The following is a 16752-nucleotide window of genomic DNA, read 5'->3' as shown; positions in this document are numbered from 1 at the left end:
CTGATATTATTCTGCAATTGGGTATCCTACTATACAGATACAGCCCTACAGATTTTTTTTGTTAATATCGACTTGTTATATGCCATGGGTTCGCATGCTTTGTTTGTGTGGATTATATATTTTTTTTAAGATTCTTTCATACTTCCTACTACAAAAAAAGAACTAGTATCAATTTTAATTTATTCCTTTTAAAAAATGTTTGAAAAAGACACGCCGAAGGTTTTAGAGAATATAAATTTTAATATTTTACTTAAGAAAACACATAGTCGTATACTAGTGATTTCTTATTAAAGTGTATGTTTCGTGTTCCTATGATTTTTTCTATTCTTATTTTCTATACTTCTATTTTTATCTTAATTAAGACCGACAAAATAGCAAAACTCTATATAAATCGCTATTTTGCCGGAGCTGGTTAAATAGCCACTGCCTTTTTTTAATAGAATATTTTAATACAGAAATAGCAATGTGTCCAGCTACTCGGTGTAAACATGGCCTCCTGTAGCCAGCATATTTTTTTGTGAAGCCATACAAACGTGTCCATGAATCCCCGGAAACAAAATGATGCATGCCAACTACATTTTGCACCGAAAATAGGACATCTATGGGATACACCAAAGAGTACTGGTATTTGTATGGAAACAGCTCCCTCTAGTATTAATTTACGCTCTGCTAAATTTCTGATATAAATGTAGGAAGGAGCGAATCCATTTGTTCTGTGGTCAAGTTTGCAATTGGTGGTGACGCCGTGAATAATATATTTTTGATATATATATAGTTACTTGGTTTAGTATCTTATAATTCAAACTATGAGAGATTGAGTTAAATCAGTGAATAGAAAATTTGAAAGCTAAGGCATGTCCGTTTAAATATCTTGTTCATTAGAAAAAGCAGAGTGCAAAGTCTCCCCGTGTCTCCCGGTTAGATAAAAGCTGAAACCTTTTTTTTTAAAACGAAAAGTGTGAGGTTTTTTACTTAAGAATTGAATGCTTCTTTTTATAAATTTATTGGGGTGTAAAAGCGTTGACCGAAGTACATTTTGTATGAAGCGCGGAAGCACTTCATTCTAAAAATGTACGCACGGTCAACGCTTTTACAACCCTATAAAGTTACAAAAAGAAGCATTCAATACTTATTATTACATTTTTTTAGCTAGGATCATGAAAACACGATTTTTATCAAGTTTTGATTAATTCACCTGTGCACTTTATTGTGGAACCTCGTGTCATCACGAATGATACATGTTCAGTATTGTCTGATGCAATTGTAAAGCAAAATTATATCCGGGTGAAATTTGATCCGGAGGAAAAAATGTCACAGTAGTTGTTGTTATTTTTTTATCCGGAGGAAAAAATTTCCCTGGGATATTTTTTCCTTTGTCGTGAAATTCTATCTGGGTAGTTAACTTATTGAATAGTTATTAGAAAAAACTTATCCTTTACAAATACTATGAAATAATAAAAATGTATTTGAATTAAACCTATTTTGTAAAAAAAACGTATTTTAATGGGAATTATTTCACAAATTATCATTGAAAAACATTCCTAAAAAAAATAAGTAAATATCCTTCTTTTAAAAGTAAATTATCATTAAACATAAGAAAGAAAACCAGAAATAATTTCAGAGATCATAATTATGCAATAATATCATGATTAAATAAGGTAAGTGAATATACATGTAAAAGTGAGTTGTTTTCAGATTTCAGTACACATATAAATTAAAACGTAAAGGTAGAAATATAGTTGCATTACTACTGTTAACAGTAATGGAAGAATTTGATTATAATAATATTTTTAACTATATAAATAGTCTGGGGACAAAAATGTCGTGTTGATTATATGGAAATCAGATAAATTATAGCATAACAATATATTGGAACAAAAGCAATTTTAACAGCTGGATAGTATTTACCTGTGAAATAATATCTGTCTTATTAAATATTTATGTTGTAAGTAATTTTGTTATATAAATGAATATATAGAAAAAAAGATTCAAGGAAAAATTTCACTATGAAATAGATTCAGGAATATATTATATTAATATCTTTAAAATATAAATTGCTCATATATAATTACCTCCCTTTGATGAATTATGCAAATTTGTTCTACCTTTGTGAAACATTTTACAATTAAAGTCGGGTATATATTGATTGCGAGTAACTTACATACTAGTTAACGGGAGTATATTTCACAAGGTTCTGTGAAATATAATACGGCAAATATATACCGGTACATACTATCATAACACAGATAGATTTTCACTCCTCTGGAAAAATTCTACCTGTGAAATACCATGCCTGGAAAAAAATTACAGTGACAAATTATCCTCAGGATAAAATATCACAGAGGAAGAAATAAACCGTTACACAATTGCTTACGTAATAACATGTGATGTGCAGTTAGCCAATCAGAATAACGTATTATAATGAAACATACATCTTATGTAATTATTTGTGTTTATAGTTATTTGTATTGTGTTTGCGGACAAAAGCTCCGTTTTTACTTTGCTCAGAGGCCGTGATAGTTTTTTCGCATTTCGCGGAATTTAGTGTCACCGGCTTTAGCTCTTTCACTTATTAATTTCCCGCCATAGTATTCCAGCTGCTGAAATCACCAAAAATAGAAAGTAAATAGGTAAAAAAACACAACCTGTTCAGATAAAACAGCAATGAAAATTAAGTCACAAACTAGTCTTTCCATCTTAAAACAATATTTAGTCCCCCTTTTATTATGAGAACATAATGAAAATAGTCAGTTTTTATTATCAATTGTTTTAAACGGTGACATCCCATTAGTCCTACAACCATTATTCCGACAGCCCATTACTCCGACAGCGAAATATTCCGACAGCCCATTACTCCGACAGGCTACTATTCCGACAACCCATTACTCCGACAGCCCATAATTCCGACAATGCATTTTTCTTAGGTGTATGGGAAAATTTTCTCTAAATAGACCATCTCTGTTCTGTGTAATATTTGTGGTTGTCCATTTTGATCTCAATTATTCTTTCCATGCGGGATATTAGTCTCAGTATATTGGAGTTGATACACATGCTTATTGCCCAGTCCTTACCCTAGTCCCTATTTCGTTTCACGTGTCTGGGTATTTTATTTTTCTTTACATTTCGACGTTTATGTGCCCACTGTCAGTCTGTGCTGTTCTAGTTCGCTGTGTTTTTTGTGTGTGTCTTGCTCTACCTTCTTTCATTAGATCGTTGATTATACCCTTTCGCATATCAGGGGAGTGAGGTTTCATGCCGTCAGTCAAATTCAGAAAAACAAAGAGACAAATACATACCCACAGAGCTCCAGATAAGAATTCACAAATTGGGGTTTTTACCCACCATTTTCTTATATAATTGGGTGATTAAGTTTTTTAATTGCATTATCAATTTCAATTCACCCGTCAGGTTAATATCAAATTGGGTTTTTCACCACCGAGCTCCTTAATGTATTGGGTTTTTTCATCGACACAATATTGAAATATTTAGGCAATATCAACCCCTTTTTTTCCCATCTATATGTTTCTTTCTTTTTTTAACTGTTTTATTTGGTTTAGAGTTATGGTGAGGGTTATTTGCTAGCTGTTTTATTTAGTTTATTCACTGAGGAGCAATTGTAGGTTTAAATTGTGTCCCGTTTCAAACCTTTTGCCAGTTTTGTATTTTCTCACAAAAACGGATATGTGTATTCACAGGCACTCGTCTTATACCTTAAAGTTTATATAATAAATTCTGAGACCAGTACCTGTGTGCATGTTTTGTATATTCATCAATTCTAACCGTAAAATGAATAAAAAATAGTATATTAACTCTTACACTTGAATGATTTTGTTTTATTCAATTTACATAAATCTGGGTTTAGTTGACTTTTATTTAGAACTTTTGGTTTCTGATGCTTTATCATTTCGTAATTGATTTGGCCTTTCACTTTTTCCAACTGATTTCGTTTTTGATGAAACTCTGTGTTTATTAGCGATGTTCTCGTTATGGTACGCACACGCCCGTGCGTTCGATGGACGTTTCCTTAAAACACTGGCTGAGTCTTGTTATCATCATAACTTTCCCTCAGCTTTTCAAAAGAAGCCGAAAACATGCTTCTATTCAATATTTTTACCGGACATTCACTTTCGTTTTATTTCAATGTACATGTATGTTATGATAAATCCCGAGCAATGCGAAAATAATATGACACATGCTAATTGGATAAACGCTGAGAAGATCGAAATGTTTACAAAAACACGTGTACCTATTGAGCAACGGAAAACTCAAACAGGGACCCATTTCAGTTACTTGATGCAGGGATCTATTTTTAGAACGACAGGAAATTTCCAATTATAAATATTATAAAAATAGTTTACGCGACGACTGTAAACAGATAAGGGTAAATAACGCAAATGGTAGCCAATAAAAGGGTTGAGAACTCATGGTTTTGGCATATTATTGGGTTTTCTGTTGAATTAATTGGGTTGTTGAACCCTTCAATGGACAATTGCATTGGGTTTTCTATTATTTGTATTGCGTGATCACGCAAATACCAGCTTATTTGGAGCTCTGTACACAGATCCTTAACAATAAGATGACAAATAGGACGAAATATGTGCTCAGAAAAGATTAGCTATTCCAATTACGAATACGTTATCATGTTCAGGAATGTGAATCCTCGAAATACGGAGACAGTACACAGCACTTCCAATAGCAATCTATCAGACATAGTCTGAGTGTTGACACTCAATTTACATGTAGTGATACCAATTTTATATCCCGAGCTTATTTTGAAATCTAGAAAAATATGCCTCTTTTATAATGGTTGAAGGAGGTGCAGGACTGATGATTTACAACAAAACTTATTACAAAAAACAAAATTTAATATGACGGGCATGAACATTTCGGCAACTTCTATTTTCAAAAATCTTCATGGGGAAAAGTGATATCGGGTCGGTGACTGTCGGTGACTGATTATGACATAGAAATATACAGTCAACGTATTTTGACTGCTTAAATAGAAAGAGTGCCGTATAAGAGCCCATAACAACTAGTAAGAAATCTAAGACAATGTGTGACATTCTTGTCCTGCTTGTGTCTTTCTCAAATTGTCTAATTGTAAAAACTTACTACATTATGTCATTGTATGTGTTTTGTGGCAAAATTGACACTTATTTTTCATTAAAGATTGTTTTCAAGAAGAAAATATTTAGATATCATTGATTTTAAGAATGGGTGCTCACCCATCATGCCCATTACATTAAGAATTGAAAATGCCAGATATTCAAAAAATCCTATTATACAGCTGATAAAGTTGAGAATCAGCGTCATTTTTCAATCGAATGCTCACACTATAAAATTTGAGGGAGGAACTTTTTCAGCATATTCAGTCTAGCACATGTCAGTACTTTGAAAAGTTAGATAAATATGATAAATGTGCTAGTTTTATTTTTTTCTATTTTGTTTTGGCCCCGAATGTGACAGGCTTACGGTGTTATAAAGATAATTATATCATATTACTATGATATATATGTATTATAAAGTCTTAATGTTGACCAAATCATTATATCGTCGCTTTGCAAAAGTGGGAACATACTGTTTTACCTCTGTCTGTTGGTCCATTCAACCGTCCACTTGTCAGTTCGTCCGTCCGTCCCATAAATATTTTCGTTGCATCTTCAATAACGACATTACAAGGATTTCTGAAAGGTTTTTGAAGTCGGCTACATTGTGTGGTACGTTTTCAGATTCATTACTCAACAAATTCCGGTTTACTGAACACTTTTCACATGACAGCCAAGTTGAAAATTTTTGTCACATATTTCGCAGGAACTACAATACAATGATTTCTGAAATTTGGTTTCAAAGTTTATTTAAGTAATCTATACGGTGTGAGGCTTTTTCAGATTCACAACTCAACAACAAAATCTTTGTGCGGGGGCATCATCAGTAGCTGGCACCTTTATTGATTGTTCTTGATTTATATGCTCTTTATATACCCTTTAATTTGGCAAATGAAATAATCTTTTCTGTTCTTTTCTATATACAGATTTCGAATTGAGTGTGTAGAAAGTATTCGAACTACCTCAACCTTATGTAATATATATACGGAGTTATTTCTTAAAATATAATATTACACATCTAAACGTAGTAATACAGACAGACAAGTTTTATTTCACCCTGATACCCTAATACTTGACTTTATAAGTGTCGGACTTCTGGGTTGTCGGACTATTGGGTTGTCGGACTAATGGGTTGTGGGACCAATGGGCTGTCGGACTAATGGACTGTCGGAATAATGGCGTGTAACTGTTTTAAACTATATTATAAATCTTAGGCCAAAAATAAAATATGTGCGTTTCCGGTTACCCGACCGACCCTCAACTTTTTTTTTTACGATTTCCGAATAAATTTCGGATATTGGCTACACGAATATATTGGCTATTGTAATATTTAGTTAATTTCATCGTGTTATTGAATATCGGATAAGAATATTCAGGTAAATGTGTTCAAATCCATGCGCAATCGTATATTTTCAATGTTTTTCTGACAGAAAATGGACCCGGAAGTTGCGAATTTACAATCTTGCAGACAAGATTTTGTTTTTACTGAATAAAAAAGAACTATTTCTTGAAAAAGTGTTGTTTTTTTTTAAATTTATTTATATCTTCCTTAACCATGATGCCCTTTTACTTCAAATGGTTTCAACTTTGAATTTACAAGACTTGGCTGACAAGATCAGTTCGTATACACTGCTGTTTGACAAGAGAAATCTGACTTTGGTCAGAAATATTTTTATCACAAGTGCAAAAGTAAACGCATGTCATGGACGCAATATTGGATTTTGCACAAATTTGTGAGGAAGCCTCTAGAACCATGACCTAAAAAAAAATAGTCTTCAGAAAACGTAAACCTTATATGCAATTATATTTGATCAATAATGATTATTTTCATAAATTCAAACTTGATTATATAAAGAAATAAAATTATAACAAATACGATTTTAGTTTGGAGATTCTGCACAAACATGCTTGATCTATTTATAGCCAAATTAGTTTACCTTTGGCTGTGTGATAATGTAAATAATGGATATTAATTTGTTTACAAAACAAATAAAGACACAAACTATGGATGCATATGGTAGATAATGATTCATATAAATATTTTAGGACATTTAATTTATTTTAATAAATATAGGATTCAAAAACTGCAAACACATTTAATCATTACTGATGACTACATAATTAGCTGATATTTTTTTAATTTTTTTTTATAATATATATGTTGAATTTCAACCCCCCTTTTATTCAAAAAAAAGAAGAAGAAAAAAACACCTACCTACCCTATTTTGAAATTCCATGTAATAGGAAACACACATATTTTTTTTGGCCTTAGAGGTAAATTGTATAATTGTGTTCTCCAGTCGCTTTGATTCAGATCACTTTTAATTATGTCAAATGATTGAGTTCAGTGTGTTTCAGGGCCTAGCTCAAATCAGAGGCAATCTTATTAAGAATTGAATGCTTCTTTTTGTAATTTTATTGGTGTGTAAAAGCGATGACCGAAGTACATTTTGTATGAAGCACGGAAGCGCTTCATTCTAAAAATGTACGCAAGGTCAACGCTTTTTCAACCCTATAAAGTTACAAAAAGAAGCATTCAATACTTATAATTACATTTTTTAGCTAGGATTATAAAAACAGTTTAATTTTTAAATTCACCTGTGCACTTTATTGTGGGACCTCGTGTCATCATGAATGAAATGTTATTGTCTCATGCAATTGCTTACGGAATAACATGTGATGTGCAATTAGCCAATCAGAATAACGTATTATAAAGAAACAAACATCTAATGTAATTATTTACAAATGAATGCCTTTAATCAATTAAGATTGAGGTAGGAAAGAAAAAAAAATTGTGGTATGAGTGCCATTAAGAAAACTATCCATCCAAGTAACTATGTACATGTATACAACGTAAACAAACTATATGCACATTTATATAGTACCAGATGTTATGCTTATAAGTTCTGTTTTCAGTGAATTTGATGTGTGTGCATGGTCTTTAAGGCAAAGTTGAAAATTTCAGCCCCTTACAATTTCTTTCTCATAACAGATTTAGATATAGGAAGATGTGGTGTGAGTGCCAATGAGACAACTCTCCATCCAAATAACAATTTAAAAATTAAACCATTATAGGTTAAAGTACGGCCTTCAACACGGAGCCTTGGCTCACACCGAACAACAAGCTATAAAGGGCCCCAAAATTACTAGTGTAAAACCATTCAAACGGGAAAACCAACGGTCTAATCTATATAAACAAAACGAGAAACGAGAAACACGTATATATTACATAAACAAATGACAACTACTGTACATCAGATTCCTGACTTAGGACAGGTGCAAACATTTGCAGCGGGATTAAACGTTTTAATGGATCCTTCTCCCTTTTTCTGAAACAATAGCATAACATCACAACAGAGAAAAACATACGATAAAATATCAATTGGCAGTCTTAAATGGACATCTATGAGAAAACCATGCAGATGGTGCTCCATGCAAAGTTGTTTGATTTTGATAAAACTTTGCTAACATGTTCAGATTGACCTTATATGAAAGTCATGCAAGTTTGAAGCCCTTACACTGCTGGTAACCATGGCAACGATAGGGATTTAAGGTATTTCCCAGTTTATTTATAGATGCATTTACTGAAATGCACAGATTTCATAGATTTCTCAAAAAGAAATAAATACTATAATACTTCTGAGTGTTTAAATACTTTAATAGCACAGACAGGATGTGTATGAAGTATAAATCACATAATTTTATTAAACATAATGATATATATAGAAAATAAGGGCGTGGCAAAACACATAAAGTGATAAAAAATATGGCCTTTTCATCAAATCACACTAAAATAGACACTACAGCCCAAAAGTCGCTTTAATTTACCCTAAATTTCAGACATACATTGCATTTTCTTTGGTTCAAAATATTTTGAAGGGATTTCGGTTGCAAATTAATTTTATAGATTTTATTGATCATTTAGATAGCCTCCCCCCTTTTTTTGGGGGTATTTTCGCAATAAATTGAGGAAAGTCTCATATTTCAATTAAACCAAGCATTCAAAAATAAATACTTGAACTATACAGATTGTATTATGCAAAATAGGTAATTCAAATAGAAAATTCAAAGTGAAATGGATTTTTGTGTCACAAACAATAGTAAGCATCAGGCTTAAAAACGGGGGGAGCTGCCAAAGACAAATTTTGTTTGGTATTTTTTTTATTCCAAATTCCTTCAGTACACTTGTCCTTATTACTTTAAAGAGTAAAATCCTTTCATTTCTTCCTAGTAATCCTATTTTGGTTATTGCAGCTTGGTAGTTACTAAAGTTTTATTCTGGTTACTCAAAAATGATATGAAATTTAATGTCAAGTTCATCATATTGAAAAATCTTAAGTATTGACATTCAGAATATGTGTTCTACAGGTAAACAAAGATAAGACAGTTGCAACCTTTTACTTGCATGCTGGTAACAATATAAGTCATTTTGACCATGAGTACCTGAGACAGTGATGATAAAATCTGAATTTCTATTGTACAAAGGGAGATAATCCAATAAAAATTTAAACCTTAAAATTGCATGTACATATTTATTTAAACTAACATACGCTTCATCAATTTAATAAAATACAAATATATCTCTAATAGGTTATCTGGTGAGAAAGTTAATATTGCAGTTGAACATATACTATTCGTTTGCTTTTGTTGTAGTACTGTCTTAAATTCTCCTCGAAAAATGTCCAAATTCCTTTTAGCATTGATATATTTATAAATATTTCAATCTGTTTAAATGATCATAAATGTTATTTTATTTATACCATTAGTATTATATTTAACAATCAATGTAGATGATACAATAACACAAAATGATGCTTAAATGCAAGAATAAGATTACTATAAACATACATAAAAGTTAATTCAAATTGACTTAGCAGCACAAGACAATTGTTGCATTAGGTATGGAATTTAGGGACGTAATAAATTATTTCCATACTATCTGATAAAGATTTACATACATGTAACTACATGAACTACGAAAGGTAATTTACTAACAATTCAATCAATAAAACTAGTTAGTCAATCTAAGTAACAATTTCTGACAAAAGAAAATATTAAAATGTTTATCAAATGGCCAAGTACAACCGTAATCTTCTTGAGTGTCTTCAATATTGATGACCTTTTAATGCAGAAGTAATTTTTAGACTTCTTCTTTGCTGATGAGAAAGCCATTCTAATGGTGAGACAGTGAGAACACTCTAAGTCCTTGCAAATGTCTCTCTCTTCTCATTTGTGTTGCAACTGTGTGTTGACTTGGTTGTTGGTAAGACTTCGGCGAGATTCACATTGCTGTTTATTTCTTTTTTCAAAGCATATCCATGAGTTCCATTTCAATTTATTTTTATTTGAGCTTGCAATTTTTTAACACCAACAGGAACAATCAAAGACAGATCAGAGCCTTATTCAAGTATCCGTAATACTATCCAAGTTTTTCTTCATCATAAACATGTTTATCAACAAAAATGTGTCCCAGCAATCAGTCTTGTTTCATGAACTCCAGTTATTTTTGGATCACCAAATGTCTGTAAAAAATAATAAGAAAACAATTGTTATCCATTAAATGATTGAAATTTCCTAAAAAAGAAATTGATTATTAACTTGGTCTTAGTGTAAATGTGTTTCGATTATCACAACTCTGACATTCCAGTACATAGAATAAGAAATAATGTAAACTAGCTAAAAAGCTGCAGCAAACTTAATTTTAATGAAGTTAAATGCAGATTTCATCTTGTATTTAATTAATGACATTATGACAACACCAAAATAGGAAGATAAGTATTGATTACAAATGAGACAAATATCCACAAAAGATCAAATGAAATGAATGTAAGTCCCCTGTACAACCTTCAACAATGAGATTTAAACAGCTCAAGTACATTCTATTACAACGCAGAGATTGCACCTTAATGAGGCTGGTGGTGTTTGTATACCAAATATAGTTGACTAATGCATAAAGTATTAGCCAAAATAGACCATAACTCAAAAACTTAACTCTGACTACTGAATCTTAAAAATGAGGTCAAGGTCAGATGACACCTGTCAGCTAGACATGTACACCTTACAATCATTCCATACAACAAATATAGTAGACCTATTGCATATAGTATAAGAAAAACAGACCAAAACACAAAAACTTAACTATAACCACTGAACCATGAAAATGAGGTCAAGGTCAGATGACACCTGCCAGTTGGACATATACACCTTACAGTCCTTCCATACACCTAATATACTAGCCCTATTGCTTATAGTATCTCAGATATGGACTTGACCACCAAAACTTAACCTTGTTCACTGACCATGAAATGAGGTTGAGGTCAAGTGAAAACGGTATGATGGGCATGAGTACCTTGCAAGGTACGCACATACCAAATATAGTTATCTAATTACTTATGCTAAGAGAGAATTAAACATTACAATAATTCTTAACTTTTTTTTCAAGCGGTCTCTGAACCATGAAAATGAGATCAAGGACATTAGACATGTGACCGATGGAAAGTTCGTAACATGAGGCATCTATATACAAAGTATGAAGCATCCAGGTCTTCTACCTTCTTAAATATAAAGCTTTTAAGAAGTTAGCTAATGACGACGCCGGATCACTATCCCTATGTCAAGCTTTCTGCAACAAAGGTGCAGGCTCGACAAAAAAAATCAAACTAAGTTTAGTTCTGAATCCCTTATACCTTGATTTGGTTCAATTTAAAGCTTTTAAGACATGCCCGAAATTAGAAAAATATGACTACAATGCACTGTTTATTTTGCATAATATCAAAGAACACCAATTATTCCATTGTTTTATCAAATCAAGTTTAACTTTATTTAGATTTAAACATATTTCATTTGCTCAAAGCAAAAACGCATCAGACACAAGTAAAACATACTTAAAGTTTAACTTTGGACGCTGTTGACCCTATAGCTGAAATGGATCATTTAAAAACAAGCCAAAACATTTGAAATTTGTAAAACAATAAGCATTGAAAACAAATATATAATTAATTTTACAGCTAAATTCCAAAGGCATGTAAATCTAAGACTTTGGTTAGCTTGCATGGTTTGTTTGTATATTGTACAATTACAATTGGCATAACGTCTAATCAAATTTAAAAGTACTCTACCAGAAGATATCAACATTAATTACAAAGCTTGAATTAATATATATACAACGGAGCAAGCAAACCTTCCAAAGTTTTACTCTACATGCAGTAGGAAAATAGCTGTAATAATGCTTAAAGTGCTTTTTCAAAAATGAAAAATACAAATGTAGTCTTCAGGTTTACAATATACAAATGTATGCATGTATACTATAAATGAGGATCTGTCAAGCTGACAAGAACATATATATTTTTTTCTAGGTTTAATTCTAATAAAGAAAACAATTGCAATATGATGAGTAATGAAAATTTTGTTGTGTAAATTGTACTGATATGGCCCTTACATGCCTTAATTGATCATAAAATAAGAATTTGAGTGTTCTGTGTGTTATTTTTACTTTTTGTTTACCAGATTCAACATTTAAAATTGGAGGGTTAATCTAATTTCTGAACATTTATCATGTTTTTACAATAATAAATGTAACTGGTCAATTTCCAATTTCTGTATATGATTATATTTCACAAATAATGCCACAACACAGGTCATATTTGCTGTCTATTTAGTAGTCACTTTTTATGACTTGTTTGATTCATTTTTTTATCAATTATATCATATATTTACCTATATGATCTCCTATCATACATGTATCTGCTTTCATTTTTATATTTTTTTTGTGCTTTTCCATCTTCAACATTAAACTGTTGATAAGAAATAAAATATTGTATATATGTGCATTTGCATGATCAGTACAGTGAGTTACATCTACATGTATATGTACATTGTTAATTGAGTTGGCTTTATAAAATAATGCATTGGATCATTGGAAAAAAAAGTTTTGTAGATATGATAATTAATCTGTGTAAATGTCATAAATGCTATGATATCAATCACACCATCAAGTAATTCATTTCTTCAGTATTGTCATTTTGAATTTGTTTTATCTGAGTAATTAAGAGATAACTGTATTGTATTTGAAGCTTTAAGGACGTCCATCGGTAGTTTTACTGTCGCAAATTTAGTTTACCTGGCGACGTGGAGCGGAGACAGGTAAACGGGTATTTGCGACAGTAAAACTACCGATGGACGTCCGAAAAGCTTCAAATACAATACGGTTATCTCTATTCTAATGCAAAACAAGTTTATAAATAAATTGCAATCATTATTTCAGTGTAAAATCTTTATAAAAGAAAATTCCGCGAAAAAATGTTATTTTCTTTGGTGCCTACACTAGGTGATGTCATAGGTATGCTTCCGGCGTCAAACATAAACACTGGGCGTTTTCCGGCTTCTGTGCCGATTCAAAATGTAATAAAATTTGATAAAAAGAAGATTTTTAGGCGCAACAAGTGAGTTTTTTGTTTATTATTGTAGAAATAACATGTCAATATATTCCGAAATTCAAAATGTCGGCTTCCTTAGTTACAGACAAGGAGATTGAGGATTTTACGCTTGCTGTCATCCAATCAGAACATTTGTTACAAAATAATTGCATTAGAATCTGTAATGTTATAATCTCATGTTGCCCGTTCTGTGCCCTTTAATTTGGATTAGTTTGTAAGCATATTCTATTCTGATTCTATTTTATTAACTGATAGAAGTAAATACATGTACAAGTTCTTTTCCCATATTTATCACTGTGATACATGACCTTCACTTCGGAATTATAAAGAAAAAGATTCACAGTAACAAATATTTAGAGAGAAAAAAAACAAGCTCATAGTCTGTAAAACATGTTTTTGAGTTTGAGAACCATATATTGAATCATTGTACAATATAGTATCGGTAAGGGAATGAATAAAGACAGGGGAGATATATTGTGACTTGAACAGTGTTTTATCAAAACCTTAAAAAAATCTTTAGGTAAGGGATAAAAATAATGGTAGGTAAGGGTAGTGCGGTTAACACACATACTTTTTAGTTGGCCTAAATGTACAGTAGTTTTCGTTATGTTTATGTACATTAATTTGTACGTATTTCTTGTTATTCCTTTTTAGACCATTGGTTTTCCTGTTCAAAGGGTTTTACACTAGTAATTTTGGGGTCCTTTATCATTTTTATAGCTTGTTGTTCCGTGTGAGGCAAGGCTCTGTATTGAAGGCCGTACATTGACCTATAATGGTTTACTTTTATAAATTGTTATTTGGATGAATACATGTAGGCACTCATACCACATCTTCCTATATCTATCTACTGAATGTTTACTATTTCAATGGGTTATATTTTAAAAGCAGGGATTTGAAGTAACCATTAATTTTGAATTAGGAGAAAAAAACCTGAGTCAACGGACTCTTATTGACAATTTGTAAAACAAACTCAGGGCGAACTTTGTAATAAAATATATCTTTTATCATGATTATTATAAATTTCAGAAGAATTCTAAATCATTATAAATGTATGTCAATGAAAATTAAATCAGTGTTTGCTTCCAGAAAATTATGTAAATACCCCGCCACCTCCCTTTTTTTCCCAAAGACAAATGGTCAATGCTCTTCTTCCTATATTTATGAGTTGATGTGATGTTTCTAAAGTAGGTCTTTTTATGGTGTCAAATTGCTTTTTCTAACCAAAAGAAATAAAAAACAAACTTACCAGAACTAAATGAAACTGAAAGTTTTGCCTACGAATTTCCGTTGCTAGATTTGCAAGGGTCATGAAAGGATGACATCAACTCATTTTGTCTTCTTGTCCACTGCAATCCAACTCCTGTCCATGTTTGCAGCATATGCATTTAAAATTATGTTATGTGAGTCTGAAACCTGGACATGATTATCAGATAGTGAGTCTAGCCTCATGTCATGTCTAGACTATCTGATCAGGATCAGACTTATCCCAATGGCAGTTGGAATGTCTTGGCCACATGGTTTACTATGTTTTTGTTACACTCTTTCAATGAAAATAAGTTTTTGGCTACACCATATTCATCAAAAATACCATTATTTTCTATCCTTTTGCACATTTGTTGATTTCCCTCCTTCTGTTATTGACAATAAATTTACCTTTTATTGTGAAGAGTTTTACAAAGGGAGATAATTTTAGGTATATTTTTCAGTTATTCATCATTTATTTAAATAAGCTTATATCAATTTGCAACGAAAATCCCGTTAAAAAATAGTAGTTTGTAGTGAACCATAACGTTTAACAAAATGTTGTTTCAATTTGAGTGACTTTTGAGGTTTTATGGACATTTTCAGTACAGGCTGGATTCAAATTCTCGAAAACACATTTATGTCAATAAAAATAAAAACAAAAATAAAGGTTGAAATAAGATCAAAATTACAGTTTATTTTAGTAGAAAGTCTGAATTTTAAGGTAAAACTGTTTTTTTTGTCATATAATACTTTGAACTATTCAATAAAAAAAAACCAAAAATGTCCATTTTCAACAACATTTTTCAGCAAATTTGGTACTTTAATAGAATTGCCCTGTATTCACATATTTTGAGATAAATTGTCAATTTTTATACATAGAACTATTAGATGTACTTAATACTTTACTAGGAACCCAAAATCAGCTGAAAACTCCACAACCCCTTTCATAATTTTTTTTTGATTTTGCATGGTTTTCTCGTAGACATCCATTTAACTCAATCAAAAAACGTATGATTACACAATGAACGAATAAATTTGATCTGCGATATCTGAATACAAATGCATAGTTAATTAAATATTAGAGACAAACATTCATGACCAAAAGGCTAACAAACAAATTCAAACACACTGAGAAATATTTAACCAATCAATGTTCACTTAAGAAAAAAAACGTTTTTTTATAATCTTGAAGTTTATACAAATGTTGTAAGAATAAGTGAAAAATTGAAGATATTACAAATAATCAAAGCTGGTGTACAGACAAGATCCATATAAATAAAAAATGACAAAAAGGCATTATAAACAGTATCAACAAGTCGAATTAACCAGAAAATACGATTTGAGAGTATATTTTGTTTACCATAAGGAGACAGTATAGCTTGTTTTGAATAACTTACAAGTGCACATGTTGTGCACAAATTTTGTACATGTATGTAAATCCTGGTTTTGAAGACTATTTTGGAACTCTTATATCGTGTTAAGAGGCCAATTTTTAACTAGGTATTTGTGACAAAAATGAAGGTTATTGATTTGGGATGTACGGCTGGCGGGGGGCAGCCATACATGTATGTTGTCTGTGCATTTACTCATGAACCCATCAACCAAAGCTTTTAAAAATGTATGTTGTTACTGACAACAAAATAGAGGTCAAGTTCAATAATGATGTTTATGACTTTTACAGTTCTGGAGTTACGGTTTTTAAAAGATTGAAAAATGGCGTTTCCAGTCCTGTCCGTGCATTAACTCATGAATTGTTTTACCAAAGCTTTTAAAATTTTAATATTTTGTTACTGATGACAAAATGGAGGTAAAGTTTGAAAATGACAATTTTGACATTTACAGTTCTAGAATTACGTTTCTTGAAAGATTGAAAAATAGTGTTTCCATTTGTGTATGTGTATTTACTTATGAACCCTTTAACCAAAGTTTCTTAAATTCAAATATGTTGTTACTGATGACAAAAT

General features: G+C 31.3%; 1 long non-coding RNA gene across 1 annotated transcript in view; it reads left to right on the top strand.

Moving 5' to 3' along the window:
- Positions 1-2579: 2579 nt before the first annotated feature.
- LOC134723295 (uncharacterized) overlaps positions 2580-16752 on the top strand; it is a 28124-nt gene continuing 13951 nt past the window's right edge. The window contains exon 1 of the long non-coding RNA XR_010108041.1: positions 2580-2630. This is a non-coding gene — a long non-coding RNA (uncharacterized LOC134723295). The remainder of the gene's footprint in view (positions 2631-16752) is intronic.

This window comes from Mytilus trossulus, chromosome 6 (genome assembly GCF_036588685.1).
Source record: "Mytilus trossulus isolate FHL-02 chromosome 6, PNRI_Mtr1.1.1.hap1, whole genome shotgun sequence".
NCBI classification, from domain to species: Eukaryota; Metazoa; Mollusca; class Bivalvia; order Mytilida; family Mytilidae; genus Mytilus; species Mytilus trossulus.
Note: the sequence above shows the minus strand (reverse complement) of the source record. Positions and strands in the feature narration are given on the sequence as shown.